The sequence below is a fragment of the Lycium barbarum genome, chromosome 6 (assembly GCF_019175385.1).
Source record: "Lycium barbarum isolate Lr01 chromosome 6, ASM1917538v2, whole genome shotgun sequence".
Lineage (NCBI taxonomy): Eukaryota > Viridiplantae > Streptophyta > Magnoliopsida > Solanales > Solanaceae > Lycium > Lycium barbarum.
The window spans coordinates 54,603,524-54,620,223 of record NC_083342.1 but is presented as its reverse complement, the minus strand read 5'-3'; positions in this window follow the sequence as shown (position 1 = coordinate 54,620,223).

Here is a 16,700-nt window from a genome sequence, read left to right as displayed (position 1 = left end):
TTGAATTTATATGTCAAATTGAAAATTTCTTTCAGAATTGTACCAGTTAATAATAGACAGCTCACTGAGCAGCTAGATAAGGTTATCATATGAGGGAACTCCAGCGCTACTTGATAGCCAACTCTAAAGATCGAGATTAAGAGCTAAAAGCAAAGTGACAGTTAAAATCGTTTAATAAGAAAGTCGAGAAGTGATACATGATGCTGAAGATTCCGGAGTATGGACTGTAACACAGAGCAACGTAAGGTTATTGAAGCAAAATAATGTTACACCAAGGGAAATTTCGTCTTATTCGTAGAGTTTGCAAACGGTTTACAGGTTACCAAAGGCATGAAATACTCCAGGGATTGTAAAATCTAATAAATCGACGAGGGACGTCTACGCGTGAGAGGTAAGATGAAGTGAACGATACGTCTTAAAGGAGTAACTATAGAAGAAGAAAGAGTCGAGTTAAGACTACGTGCACCACGAGAGAGTAAGATTTCAGCGGAAGAGCTCGCAATACAATCGTCAACCAACTGCGAAATGAAAAGGAGAGTAAAGACTACGGTGTGGAATTATCACCTCGAGAGGAAAGAGCAAGAACAAATATTATGGGAATGGTTACTTAGAGATCTGGAATGCGTTATAATAAACTAAAGGGATCGACCAATGAAGGAGGCATGTGCAAGGCATAATTCAGTAAAAGAATGTTTAAGGAAGTATTGGAAGTGTAGAATTAGTTTCACATTCGAGGACGAATGTTCCAAAGGGGGGAAGGATGTTACACCCCAGAAAATTTCGTGTTACTAAGGCTACAGACGACTTAATGTGAGCTCGAGGAGGAGCAAATATCACAAGTATAAAGAATGAAATTCTACTGTAGTAGCATGAGTATGATATTTGGAATTCATACAATATGATTGGAATAATACGTTAAAAGATATATAGCCCTCGCAACCGTAAGCTGAGGTGGGGCCCACATGATGGGATTTTTATAAAGGACATATGATGAGTTATATGGACAATATATGTGAAGTTAAACACAACTCAAGAGGGACCCTTGAGCTAAATCCAAGTGTAAGCACTCCAAAAAGATGTTTTTAAGTTACGTTTTCGGGTGATCTGACTTCGATAGGCCATAACCCCATCATTATTTGGGAATTTGGGAAAACCCCTAAAATTAAAGTTGTATATAATTTAAATACCTTTCCAACTATAGGTCGTGGGCCTGTATGTGACATCAGGATAAAGACCGATGGACGTTTTAAGGGAGAAAGGTCAAGCTGGGCAATGAAATGGGCCCAACCCGATTCTAAGTCGGGTCAGGCCCATTTCCCTTGTTATTTAAGGGAAATTTTCAGCTTATCTTCCTCATATTCATACCAAAAAAATCCATAAAATTCTAGAGAGAGGGAAGAGAGCTTTTAGAGAGAGAAACCAAATTTTGATCACAATCTGAGCCCCGAATCCCGAAGCTCATGAAGAGAAAAGTGTTGTACGTTGTGTTGCCTTCAATTTGAGCTAAAAATCAGCCAATAAGAAGAGTGTTGACGTGGTTGCTGCATAATTAAGGTAAGATTAAGGTCCCTTTTTTTATTGTTAATAAGTTTATTTAGAGTTTTAACGAATTAGAACGGAGAAAATAACGTTATAAATTCGTTTGTTGTTTTGTTGAGATTTATGGATCGGGGGTTGTTTTAGTTGGATTAAATGAATGGAATTAGCTGAGTTATGATGTATAATAATTTTTGATGTTGTTGACAAGTTGCTATTCCTGAATTTGGGAGAATAAAGTGTATGAAGATATCATATACAAAGCGTATACCGGGCTGTTTTTATATGATTTTCGTGGCTGTTTTGTGACAATATTTTGGGGTTGTTTGGTGGTTGTTATGAATTGTTTTGTGAGCTGGAATATTGTGGGATTGGATGTAGTTGTTGTTGTTGTTGTGTTTGTTGTTATACTATAGATATACGAAAATAAAGAAGTGTATACAAGCATTGGTATATGAATGTATATTGGGCTATTTTGGAAGTAATTTAAGAATGGATTTAATTCTAGTTTGATATGAAATTGTTGGTGTTGTTGTTGTTGGTATTTTTATTGATGTTTGGCTAAATTGGAATCTCGAGGATTGTTAAGTTTTCAGGGGAAATGTTGCCCGAATTTCGTTAAGTTTCATTCGTACTTGGATTGGTTAGTAAGTGATGTGGATGATTTAACTGTGGCTTATGTTATCTTAATTTTAGACCTACGAGCTCGAGAAGTAGACGTTGGACATTTAAATAAGCGTTAAAGGTATGTAAGGCTAACCCTTCTTTCTTTTTGGTATCAAGACAAACAGACGACGTATATATATGTCTCCAAAGAAGCTCCTATTCTTAGAGCCACTAGGATGGCTAATGTTCTTGACTTCCAGAAGATATTTCATTATGTCTTGATACGGGTATATGATTCCAGAAGTTCTATTTTAATATAATCCGTAGTGACATTCGAAAGGTACTTGATATGACTATCGTCTAAATGTTCAAATGATGGTTCATTTTGATTATCTTATTGAGTCTCAGATATGATTTAATTTGCATATGGTTGCTCACTACTCTACTCGTGCATGCCTCAATACATCTTTCACTGAGTCCCGGGCCAGGATACGTTCTCATGCACAGTTTCACTGCATTGTTCACCGAGTCCCTCACTAGAGGGCCGGGATACGGTATATATACTTATATATATGATGTGATGATGTGTGATATGATGATGTGATTATGGCGCCAAGGATGGTATATGGCGACCTTATCCACCGAGTCCCATAATGGGCCGGATATGATATATGATATTGATATGCATGATTTTCATTTCATAAGGCAAGTGTATTGTTATTTTAAAAGTCATACTTGTTTCCGGTAATCTCTATTTCAGTTATGATCCTCTTTATTGTATTTCATGCTTTATATACTCAATACATATCTCGTACTGACCCCCTTTCTTCGGGGCGCTGCATTTCATGCCCGCAGGTACATATAGTCGGTTTGGTGACACTTCAGCATAGGACTTCCACTCAGCTATCTTGGAGAGCTTTGTTGTTCCGGAGCTTAGACTTTTGGTACATATCTTATGATGTATGTATATGTTTGCCCAGGGGTACGGCGGGGCCCTGTCCCGTCATATTTCGCTATCGATACTCTTAGAGGTCTGTAGACATATGTGTGGGTTGTGTATAAGTTTGTTCAGCTGTGTCTATACGATGTGCTATGGATATTGTTATGTAGTGGCAGCCTTGTCGGCTTGCGTATGATATTGATATGTAGTGGCAGCCTTGTCGGCTTGCGTATCATATTATGTTTTGAATAGTTGTGACTCCTCAGGAGACAGGTTACCCGAGTATGTATATATATGATGACGTTATGAACCTTTGGAGTTCTTATGCAAGTTTCCATATTGTTTCATAGATTCAGTTTGACTATACCTAACAGGTACGTATATGAGTGTCCAGCTCGGGCACTAGTCATGGCCCATGGGGTTGGGTCGTGACACGATTGACACCTACAATATATTTGATATGGGTGCTTAAACTTCAAGTGAGATCCCTTGCTAAAACATGTTAGTAAGATCTGAAAGGCATCAATAAACGTGTAACGAGTAACTTAAGATATATTATGAAGGATAGCTACGCTATACTGGGTTAAAGACTAAGATGTTGGCAATAGAGTTGTTCACTAATGATATTACGACTTATAAGTAGTAAGGAGAAGGGATAGAGAATCTCCTATAATAGAATACAAGAAAAATCAAAGGGTGAATAAGGGAAAGGAAAAGAGTATGACAAGATGGGCTACAAGCGAATTTTAGTACGGATGAGATATGTAAAGCAGAATGAGTCAGGAGAAGGAAAGACTATGACTAGGATTGGATATATATTATACAAGTTGTACAAAAATATTTATGCAATCAACGAATATCTGTATACTAAGAATGAGACCAAGTGAGTACTTCATAAAAAAAAAGTAAGGATTTAGTAATAACAATGCAGTTGTGATAATTTAGGTGCATCAAGGAAAGATGTAAAGATGGTTTAAGCTAAATTACTGAGACAAAATTAATACTAAGGGAAAATAGGACATGGCCATAATTGAGTCGAAGGTTTATCCTGATATCAATTGTAAGATAAGAGAGGAGAAGGCAAGGTAAATCATGAAGACTAGTGAAACGACGCTAAGGTATTTCTTGGGCTAATTTGAGCACCTACGCATATTCTTGTAAGGATCGCAATAGGGCGTGTGATAGGAGAACTACGAGCGAAATCTGAGTAAAGAGGCAATAGAAGAGTTTGAATTAAAGATAAAGAAAAGACACGAGATAATGTGCCTAAAGTGTTACAAATTGGGTTAGGGGAAATTATGAAATGGTAAGCGAGACGATCAGAACTAGCTGGTTACTAGAAGATAGTGAATTTATATGTCGAATCAGAAAGATTCTTTCAGAATTATACTGGTTAATGATAGACAGAGCACAGAGCAGCTATGTAAAGTTATTATATGAGGGAAGTCCAGCTCTACTCGGTAGCCAACTCTAAGGATTGAGATTAAGAGATAAAAAGTAAAGTGACAGTTAAAGTCTTTTAAAGAAGTCGAGAAGTAATACATGAGGCTGAAGATTCTAGAATATGGATTTCATTACAGGCTTACCTCGCACCCCACAAAAGTATGATTCTATATGGGTTATTGTAGATAGGCTGACAAAATCAGCCCATTTCTTCCAGTTAGGACTACTTATTCAGCTGAGGATTATGCGAAGTTACATATCAAGGAGACAGTAAGGCTTCATGAGGTTCCCACATCTATTAACTCAGACAGAGGAGCTCAGTTTACAGTTTACAGGCTGACAAAATCAGCCCATTTCTTCCAGTTAGGACTACTTATTCAGCTGAGGATTATGCGAAGTTACATATCAAGGAGATAGTAAGGCTTCATGAGGTTCCCACATCTATTAACTCAGACAGAGGAGCTCAGTTTACAGTTAGCTTCTGGAGATCATTCCAGAAAGGATTGGGGACACAAGTGAGCCTTAGCACAGCATTTCACCCTCAGACTCACGGACAGGCCGAGCGTACTATTCAGATGCTAGAAGATATGTTGCAGGCCTGTATTATTGATTTCAGAGGTAGCTGGGACGATCATTTGCCACTTATTGAGTTTGCTTATAATAATAGCTACCATTCTAGTATCCAGATGGCATCGTACCAAGCTTTGTATGGCAGGAAGTGAAGGTCACCTATTGGTTGGTTCAATGTTGGTGAGGACAAGTTAATCGAGCCAGATATGAGTCGGCAAGCTGTTGACAAGGTGAAGCTTTCAGGAAAGGTCATTAGCAGCCTAGAGTCGACAAAAGTCATATGTAGATAATTGACGTCGACACTTAGAGTTCCAGATTGGTGATTGGGTATTCCTGAAGATGTCACCCATGAAGGGTGTAATGAGATTCGGCAAAAAAGGGAAGCTTAACCCGAGGTACATTGGGCCTTATCAGATTATTCGTAGGGTAGGCAAGGTTGCCTAGGAGTTGGACCTACCATCTAATTTGGAAGCAGTGCACTCAGTCTTTCACGTATCGATGCTTCGATAATGTATTGGTGACCTACAGTATTCCCTGTGGATGATGTCCACGTAACGGAGGAGTTGTCTTATGAGGAGAACCCTATAGCTATACTTGATCGTCAAGTGAGAAAGTTCCGTACTAAGGATGTGGCTTCCCTTAAGGTGTTGTGGTGAAATAATAATCGGGAAGAGATGACCTGGGAAGCCGATGACGAGATGAAGAATAAGTACCTTTACTTGTTTCCTATGCCGGCAGGTAATCTAAATTCCCCACTAGATTATATTGATTGGTAGATGAGACTACATGTTATAGCAATGAAGGAGACTTCCCCGAAATTTTTGTAAGACCTTATGGGACTATTTTAACATTCGAGGACGAATGTTCTAAAGGGGGGAAGGATGTTATACCCCGTATTTTCGTACGACGAATTATTTGTAAAGCTAATCGACATAAGTCCAAGGACAAGAATATTTTTGTATATGAGACAGGGACTTTTAATCTCCCTCCGATTTTAATTAGTGCATGAATTGCTTATGAATTTTAATTAGTATAGAAATATTAGTGGAGATTAGGGATTAATTAACCATGATCAAATTATTAAGTGGGGATTAGTGATTAATTATGATTAATTAGCCTAAATTAGACCGCTAAGTGGGCCCCACTAAGACATGGCTGAATATGATTGGCTCATGGATAATGGCATGTTAATGGGACACATGTCATGTGGCTGGACACTTGTCAACTTAGAGGGCAGCATACAAATAGCTAATGGATGAATCATTATTCATTTCTTTCATCCACAAAGTGAATTAAGAGAGAGAAGCTCTCATCTTAACCAAGTGAAGTACAGAGAGGAGCTCTCGGCCATGGCTATGGCAGCAGCTCCAAGGTCACGGCCTGATGCAAGAAAAATAACAAAGATAGAAAGAAGACACAATTGATAAATAATTGGACAATAACTAGAAGAACTAGTCCTAGTTACCTTCCAAAAGGATCAAAGGCACCTATCTTATGCAACAATCCTCAAGAGAATAGTAATCTCTTGCAAATTGAATGATCAAACATGGGTTGTACAATTTGGAGTCCACCAAATTAACACTACTCATTCGAGACTAAAGGGCTTCAATAATATTAAATATTCAAAGATAGGTTCCCTTCAAATGATTTACAAGCACCTTTAAATAAGTTTTTAAAATATACTAGTCAAAAGAAATAAATGGAAGTGTAGTCTTCTAGGTGCATAGAAGACTACAAAATGCATACTCCTAGAAGCCTAGAAAGCCACTACACATTATGAAAGTCAAAATAGCCTTTAATATGCCTAGAAAACACAAAAAGGGAAGCTTCCTTCGTTGACATTAGAGCTTCTAGAAGTCCTAATTTGGGCTGCTAGACTTGTTCTTTCTATGGGTCCCCTCGGCTTGAACACTTGAGTCGTTACCATGGTAATTTGGATTGCATCATCCTCCCTTTCTTGGAAGAATTTCGTCCTCGAATTTACAACATTAATATCAACCTCGACCGCAGCATCAACCTCAACCACATCATTATGGCACAGTTGGATATCATCATGGCTATATGGACTACATCATTCTCCCCCTCTTGCAAAGAATTTGTCCTCAAATTCGATCCCATCATGGATTTGGAAAGCCCAAGAAGAAGCATGAGCCAAGAAAACCTACCATCTTCATGGAGTTTGCAAGTCATGTTCGCATACCACAATGATTTCCAGGGGGGATCTTTCTAATGGCTCTCCACCTGATTCACCTTAAATACACTAAATTATTTCCAAGGCTAAGTAAAAAACAAGTAGAATAACTCAACTGCCAATACCGAAGTAATGTACCAGCCCACCCCAAAGTCATCAATTCCAACAAGTTATAAACCATATGATCAATTCCGGGGTCAAAAACAAATGGTCAACATATCAAGCTTAGAATATGTTTCAAGCATATCTACTAGTAACTTGAACAGTAACAACAAACAAGAGTGACAATGATGTATCCAATTACTACAAGAGTACTTTAGAGAAGCATGAATCATGAGGTAAGAATATGTGCCATCATTGATCTTAGAAACATCAAAGGGATCAAACCATGTGTAATGATCAGATTTCTCATACTTCTCTCGTCTTTCCCTTTGACAAGAACCCACAAAAAAGTCAAATAAGCAATCAAACTTATCAAAAGGAAGAATTTTACCTATAAGATCGTGACTACTATCCCAGGATTCAAATCCATAACTTCCACATTTCAAGCTAAGGAACTTGGTATAGCCTATCTCAAGTGAGTGATCCATGTAAGGATCACAATAATTAAAGTAACAAACACTAGAACTAGCATCCATCATTCTACTTTCCTTTTCCGCTTCAAGCTTATTCACACCTAGAGATTTCAACTCAAATTCTGCTCCTATTGAGAACTCATCCTCACATTCTTCTTCACTATTAATGAATTATGCACTACTTTCCCAATCCTCTTCAAGATCACTTCCTACATGTCTAGCACACTCAAAGTCACACTTTAAGTCCTCCACATCATAAAATCTCCTAAAACAATCATGGCCCTCATCATACGTAAACAAATAGTAAAGAAAAGTGCTACTTAAGGTCACTTCAACATCAGTAAGTTCACTTTCACAATCATGAATACTATTAAGCACAGGATCACGATTTGGACCACACAAAGAAGATTTATTACTTAAGCAACTTCCCACACTTTCCTTTCCAAGACAACGTCCTTTATCAAGTGAACTATCCAACAAGGAGTTAATTCCATCACAAGAAAGAGTATTAAGAAACTCAAACTCATCATTAAACAAACAAGAATCTCCAAGTAAAAATAGTTTCACAAGAAAGGTCTCACCCAAGTTCACATCATCATTGAATTCCACATGTTCAAACTCATCATTTAAGTCAATTTCATTATCATTCACAGATTCAACATTAGAAAGACTCAAAGATGAATTGCTTTCTTCCTTATCAAACATGGGTAGTGTGCCTAATTTCAAACAATCACATTTATGGCCAACAATTCCATCATATCCAGAATAATCATCAATTAATAATGGAATATTACACACACACACACAAAGTTCAAGATTGCTTTTTAAAGACAAAACATTAAAATCAATCAACTTGTTTTTACTCCTTCGAACCACAAAAGTTGTGTCTTTTGCATTAAGACTCTCATCACAAGTGTCAACACTAGTTTTCATCCAATCAAACTCATAAGTAGTTTCAGTTTCAGGATCACAATCGAGAACAACTAGTCTATCTCCACAAGATTCATTCATTTTATCATCACAAGACAAAGAAGATTTTAAGCTCAAACTAGATAATTCCTTAGTCATACTCACACAATCAAAATGCTTAACATTAGCGTCTAAAGTAGTGAGTTTAGAAGTACCTTTAGCGTGTAAAGTAGTGCTTAACAAGATTGATCTTCTTTACCTTCAAGTCCCTCTTTTGGACAATTCTGCTCTTCCGAAATTGTTGCATCTTTTTCATGAGTTTCCATTGTATGAGGCTCATTCTCAAGATTGTTTCCAATGGTACCTACAAAAGAATTCAAACAACTAGAGGAAAAAGAAACATTGTGAGTGTTAGAGTGAAGAACTTCATCTCCCTCATTATTTTTCTTTTCTCTCACGTTCTTTTCAATTCCATTCTCTTGTTTCTTTTGTGGCAGCCCACTCATTCCAGTCAACCCGGACTTCTCATTTTGCATGGCATGACTATAGTCATAGAAGAGACATATGCACTATTGGGATTTTCTTTCGGAAGTGGGAATGGAAAGAGAGGCCATCCTTCATCGTCCATGACATACCGTATCCAATCTCGTACATTTGGAACATCGTGTTTTCGAAACCAGGGCTGTCCAAAGCATAAATGACTTATTTTTAGGGGAAACACATCACATCGGACCATTTCAACATAATCTCCATGAGATATTACCACCTTGACCATCCACTCAACTTGATACCCATTATAGTCATATGGATATCTCTATTTAACCCATGTTAAATTCAACCAATCAGCCGCATAAGGAGAGATGAATGTTGAGTCATACAAATCGTCAAGCTCTAGATCAAAGCCATTATACCCACAAACATTCACCTTCAATTTTTGAAACCTTGGCTTAGGCAATCTCTCTCCTTTTCTGGGAAATAGTGGTCCTCTCCTTTGTGTAAGCCATCTAGTTCTTACTTCCGATTGAACGAGCTTAGTCCTCATTGCACCTTGGGCCATCATACCTGCATAACAAAGCTCAAAGAAAAGGTGCTGAGTTAGAAATCACCTTACTCACTCCCTTACTTTATTTGGGTGGCGCTCGGTTCCCTCAATAATGTAAAGGTTTGGTTCACTCAGACTTGTTGTAATTGGCTTTCTCGGAATTGACCAACTCCTTTTCGATCACTTCATTAGACAAAAGAGGCAGGTACCTCTTCGGGATTAGAGTGAGTTTATGGGACTCTATAGTCGGACGACTCTTTTAAATGTGGTGCACTTGAGTCAAACAATTCACTACGAATCAAAACGAGAAAAGTTTAAAAAGAATTAGCACGAAAGAAGTTATAGCTCAAGAACTAGTAAACTTTGAGTAGGTAATTACTCAATGCATACTAGCTAGAAGTTATGTCACAAAGAAATGATTAAGAAGCTTCCCAATCCCCCTTAAAATGTGAAAGGCAGCCCCCTAAGTCTTACTAATTAACATCCCTTGACCAACTTGTCTTGGAATTTAATTACTACAAGTTTCAATGTAGCTTCTCGTCTTCCCAAAAGATGACTAGGGATTTGCACACTTGACTTCCCATTTTCCTAAGAGGTGATTAGGAACTTGGACACTCTTTTCTCAAGGTGACTATTAGTCTTCCCAAGAATTGACTTGGGAACTTGTGTCAATTAATGGTTTGACTATTTGTTTGCCTCTACTCCCTTTCACACACCCCAAACTGATTTTTGACTTCTCCTAATGAGTGCAGCCCCCTTCTCCACGTTTTGGAGGGGTTCAATGCACCAACTCCTTGGGAATCAACTCTTGACTAGTCCCTTTGACTTCCAAAACAACTTTCACACTCCCTAACATCTTGAAAGCTTAACTTATCACCAAAATTAGATCAAACAAAGTTAGTAAATCTGAAATTATCAAGAACACACATGAAAATTCACAAAATATTTATGAACACTCAAGAACACAAGTATTCAAAACATTTCAAATGATATACCAAAATGACCATCTTGATGTCTAGTTTCCAAATATCACCATGGATCACCCAAAACACCTAAACTAATGGCACGATTGGAGACTTTAGAAATAATAGTTCATGAACTTTTTCTTGAACATATGAACATCCAAGAACACAAGTCTTCAAACACCAAAAATCAGATTCACCAAATAGATCAAGAACACCGAAACACTCCAAATCTTGCCAATTTTTGGATTCTTTCCCTTCTTAACTAGGAGAAATCAACCCAACAACTTTCAACCCTCAATTTTAATCTCTTCTATAAGACCCACTTTGATTTTCAGGGTCTAACAATGGTGGAAATTGAAAATCTAACTTCAATTGACTCAAAACTTCATATTTAGAACCTAAGGACTCTAAGGAACTTGAATCTAACACTAGAATCAACAACAAAACAAGGAATTCAAACGAATTTTGGATTTTTTTTCCCAGTTTTTTTTTTTTTTTTTGTGAATACCAAACCCAAGACTAGATTTGTTAGAACAAATCTATACTAGGCTCTGATACCAAATGATGCAAGAAAAATAACAAAGATAGAAAGAAGACACGATTGATAAACAATTGGACAATAACTAGAAGAACTAGTCCTAGTTACCTTCCAAAAGGATCAAAGGCACCTATCTTATGCAACAATCCTCAAGAGAATAGTAATCTCTTGCAAATTGAATGATCAAACGGGGGTTGTACAATTTGGAGTCCACTAAATTAACACTAGTCATTCGAGACTAAAGGGCTTCAATAATATTCAATATGCAAAGATAGGTTCCCTTCAAATGATTTACAAGCACCTTTAAATAAGGTTCTTAAAATATACTAGTCAAAAGAAATAAATGGAAGTGTAGTCTTCTTGGTGCATAGAACACTACAAAATGCATACTCGTAGAAGCCTAGAAAGCCACTACACATTATGAAAGTCAAAACAGCCTTTAATTAAGCCTAGAAAACACAAAAAGGGAAGCTTCCTTCGTTCACATTAGACCAGCCCCTCATGTTCACACTAGAGCTTCTAGAAGACCTAATTTGGGCTGTTAGACTTGTTCTTTCTATGGGGCAGATCGTGGGCTTCAATCCACATCCTCTCGGGCTTCAATTTGGGTCTCCTCAGCTTGAACGCTTGAGTCGTCACCATGGTAATTTGGATTGCATCATGGCCATGGCATCCACCACCAACCCCAAATGAAAAAGGAAGAGAACTATAAATCCCTATGGTGTTCTAGTGATTCAAGGAGGCAGCCATGGCTGTCAAAGCTCACGGCCAACCCAAGAAATTAAAAGGAACAAGAATTTTGATTCCATGAAAGTATTCTAAATGCTCCAAGGAGGCAACAAGATTAGAAGTTAAAGTTGAAGAAGGTGAAGTGGGCAAATGGTGCAAGTTATTATAGGGCTGTCCTAATTAAATTGAGGTAAGATTTCTACCTCTTGTAATGTAATTGGAGTTAATGATATTGTAATAGAGAGATTAATTTGTATTAAGTGGAATTGGAAGTAAGAAAATTGCATGATTAATGTTGGTGTTGAAATGGACAGAATTGGAGTGTTTAAATTAGATTGGGTTGTGTTGTATTATTGTTATGTATTATGTGTTAAAAGTGAAGGAATTGTATATGTTAGTGTTAAGATTCCGTTGGGCCATGTTGGGGCTGTTCTAATCTAGTAATGGTGAATAAATTTTAAATTAGTGTTGTCGTTGTAGTTGTCATTGGTTATATGATGAAAGTGAAGGAATTTGATATTTAAAGTTATAATTGTATTGCATTGAGAACGATCTGGTTTGGTTGTGTGGTTGTTCTTGTTGAATTGGAGGACTAAGTTCTTGTTGAATTGAAGGACTAAGAGTAGTTAAGGCTATGTATTGTGTTGTTGTAATTGTTGGACTATTATAAGGTCATTCGATGAAATGCTGTGGCTATAGATTATTAAGATTAACTTGAATATGTCATAGTCGTTATGTTAAAGATTATGGAATGTCGTAATATGTGGGCTGATTGGAATGTCATGCGGGCTGTTCGGAGTGTTCTCGAATCTTTTCTTGATTAGTCTCAATATAGTACTTAAACGTGTGGTTATGGATGTTGATTTGTTTTTTTTTTTATAGTTGGCTTGAATATAAGGGAAACGCCGTTTAATTTTCTAGAAATGAGCTACTAACGTTGGAATACGTTTTGAACCTTCCTGTAGCTTAACCATAACTCTTGACGTCTTAATATAGGTTGAGATACTTCGGGCAGCGTATACGTATAGTGTCTCGGATAAACGTTAAAGGTATGTAAAGCTATCCCTTCTTTCTTTTGGCATGTCTTAGATATAAGTGACGTATGATATGAGCTTTGGGGTAATTCTATTCATAAGTTTTGAGTGTGATTCATGATTCTTATTCACTTCTTGATGTTATAACTCTTAAGGTAATTGAGCTATTGCCTCTCAAGTCTTCTATATGTTGGATAGTGGTCGGTATGTATAAGCTCCTATTCTTAGAGACTCTACGATGACTAATGTCCTTGACTTCCATAAGCTATCTCATATTATCTTAATACATGTCTTCGATTCCTGAGGCTCTATTTGTCACGATCCAACCCCGTAGGCCGTGACTAGTGCCTGAGCTGGACACTCGTATACATACCTGTTAGCTATAATCAACCCGAAACTAAACATAATATGGAAACTTGTGAAACAAAACGTCGTCTCAGAACTGTCACATATGTATACATCAAGGTAACCTGTCTCCTGAGGAGTCACAATCAATCAAGCATGACATAATACACAAGCCGGCAAGGCTGCCACTACATACGGGAACATCCAAAAATATATGCAAGCTGACAAGGCTGCTACCACATACAACAACACAATATATACATATATATATATATATATATATATATATATATATATATATATATATATATATATATATATTTATTTATATGCGAGCCGACAAGGCTGCCATCACGTATGGGAACGTCCCAAATATAAGTCATGCTAACACAGCCGAACAACACCTGTACACAACCCACATATATGTCTACAGACCTCTAAGAGTATCAACAGTCACATATGACGGGACAGGGCCCCGCCGTACCCCTGGATAAACATATATATATACATCAAAAGGATCTATACCAAAAGTCTAGGCTTCGGAACAATGGAGCACTCCCAGACAGCTGAGTAGAAGTCCTAAGCTGGAGGATCACCAAAGCGAGTATCTGCACCTGCGGGCATGAAACGCAGCCCCCCGAAGAGAGAGGGTCAGTAGGAGATATGTACTGAGTATATAAAGCATGAATTACATTAAGAAAGATCATAACTGAAGTAGAGATTCCAGAAGACAAGTATAATAATCAAGAAATCACTGTACCTGTGCCTTACAAAACCAAATCATACATATCATTATCATATACCATACCCGGCCCATTATGGGACTCGGTGAATAAAGTCATGTACACGTATACCATACCCGTCCCATCATGGGACTCGGTGCCATAATCATATCATCATATCGTCATATCATCATATCATCATATCATCATATACATATACCGTACCCGGCCTTCTAGTAAGGGACTCGGTGAATAATGCAGTGACACTGTGCACGATAACATACCCGGCCCGGGACTCGGTGAAAGATATAATAACAGTATGCACGAGCAGAGTAGTGAGTAACCAGATGTAAATCAAATCATCATCTGAGACTCAATAGAATAGGTAGAATGAACTAACACTTGAGTATCAATGGAGACAGTCATATCAAGTATCCTTTAAATGTCACTATAGACTATATCAAATAGAGCCTCAGGAATCATAGACATAAGTCAAGATAATATGAAATAGCTTATGGAAGTCAAGGACATTAGTCATCATAGAGTCTCTAAGAATAGGAGCTTTTACGTACCGACTACTATCCAACGTATAGAAGACTTGAGAGGCAATAGCTCAATTACCTTAAGAATTCTAACATCAAGAAGTGAATAAGGATCATGAATCACACTCAAAACTTATGAATAGAATTACCCAAAGCTCATATCATATGTCACTTATATCTAAGACATGCCAAAAGAATGAGGGATAGCTTTACATACCTTCAACGCTTATCTGTAATACAATACGTATACGTTGCCCGTAGTGTCTCAACCTCTATTAAGACGTTAAGAACTATAGTTAAGATATGGAAAGGTTCAAAACGTATTCCAACGTTAGTAGTTTGTTTCTCGAAGAATAGGCGGCATTTCCCTTATATTCAAGCCAACTATTAAACAACCAAATCAACATCCATAACCACACATTTATGTTCTATATCAAGGATAATTAAGAAAAGATTCGAGAGTACTCCGAACAGCCCACATGACATTCCAATCAGCCCACATATTACAACATTCGATAATAATCTACACACGATTATGACATATTCAAGTCATTCTTAATGATCCATAGTCATAACATTTTCATCGAAACGACCTTATAACAGCCCAACCAATATAACAACACAATGTATAATCTTAACTATACTTAATCTGCCCATTCAACAAGATTAACAACACGCCCAAAACATCCCCTAATTAACAACATAGAGATGTCCGATAATCTTATGAACATTTACGAATACACTATGCAAACCACATATGCTTCTTATACGTTATTTCATACACTCCTTTCATCTAAATTAGTGAATTGTACCAGCGAACACACAACAACAACACCATAATTCATATGCAAGAAAACTACATTAATATTACAATAAGTCCTTACAACAGCCCACAAACAAATTCAACTTCAACTTTAGCCATTTAATTCGTTCATTCTCATCACATAATCCATGTCAACAACAACCACAATACTAATTAAAATTAATTCACCATTTCCAAATAAAACAGCCCCCTACACGGCTAAAATAACATTTCAACATCAGCATACATAATTTCTTATATCCAATACACATCTACCAAATTATACAAGTCTAAACCACCTCTTAACATGTATAAAAGGATTAAATCTTACCTTAAATTTAATTAGAACACCTTAGAAGCTTGAGTTGATCACAATCTGCCATGGTCGTGAGCTGCCATGGCTGTGGTAATATCTATTCTCTTTGCTCCAATTGGATTGTAATTCACCAATTAATTATGTAGAAAGTGGGGGGGGGGGGGGGGGGGGGAGGAAGCTGGCCGTGAGCTTCTAGGTGGCTGCCATGGCTGCCGTAGCTCTCTCTCTCTCTAATTCACCAAGGAAGATGAATACCTCTCTCTCTAACTTCAACTTGTGAATTGTAATGAATGAATGACTAATTAGTCATCAATTAACCTTATATATGTTGACCATGCTGTTTACACGTGCCCCACTTAAAGCATGGGCCAATTAAAATTGGCCATGTTGTAGTGGGGCCCACTCAGGCCACTAATGACTTGGTTAAACTTAATTAGGCTAATTAATCCTTAATTAATCACTAATCCCCACTTAATAATCTAATCATGGTTAATTAATCCCTAATCTCCACTAATATTTCTATACCAAATAAAATTTATAAGCAATTCGTGTACGAATTAAAATCGGGGATTAAAAGTTTATATTTCATATCCCAAAATAATCTTGTCCTTAACTTATCTCGATTAGCTTAAAAATATTCCAATGTACAAAAATACGAGATATAACACTATTTGATACAGTCCATAGTGACATTTAAAGGATACTCAACATGACTATCGCCTTTGATACTAGAGTATTAGTTATTCCATTTATTCTATTGAGTCTCAGATGATGATTTAGTTGCATGTGGTTACTCATGATATTCTACTCGTGCATACTGTTATTGTGTCGTTCACCGAGTCCCGGGCCGGGTATGTATTCGGGCACAGTTTCACTGTATTGTTCACCGAGTCCC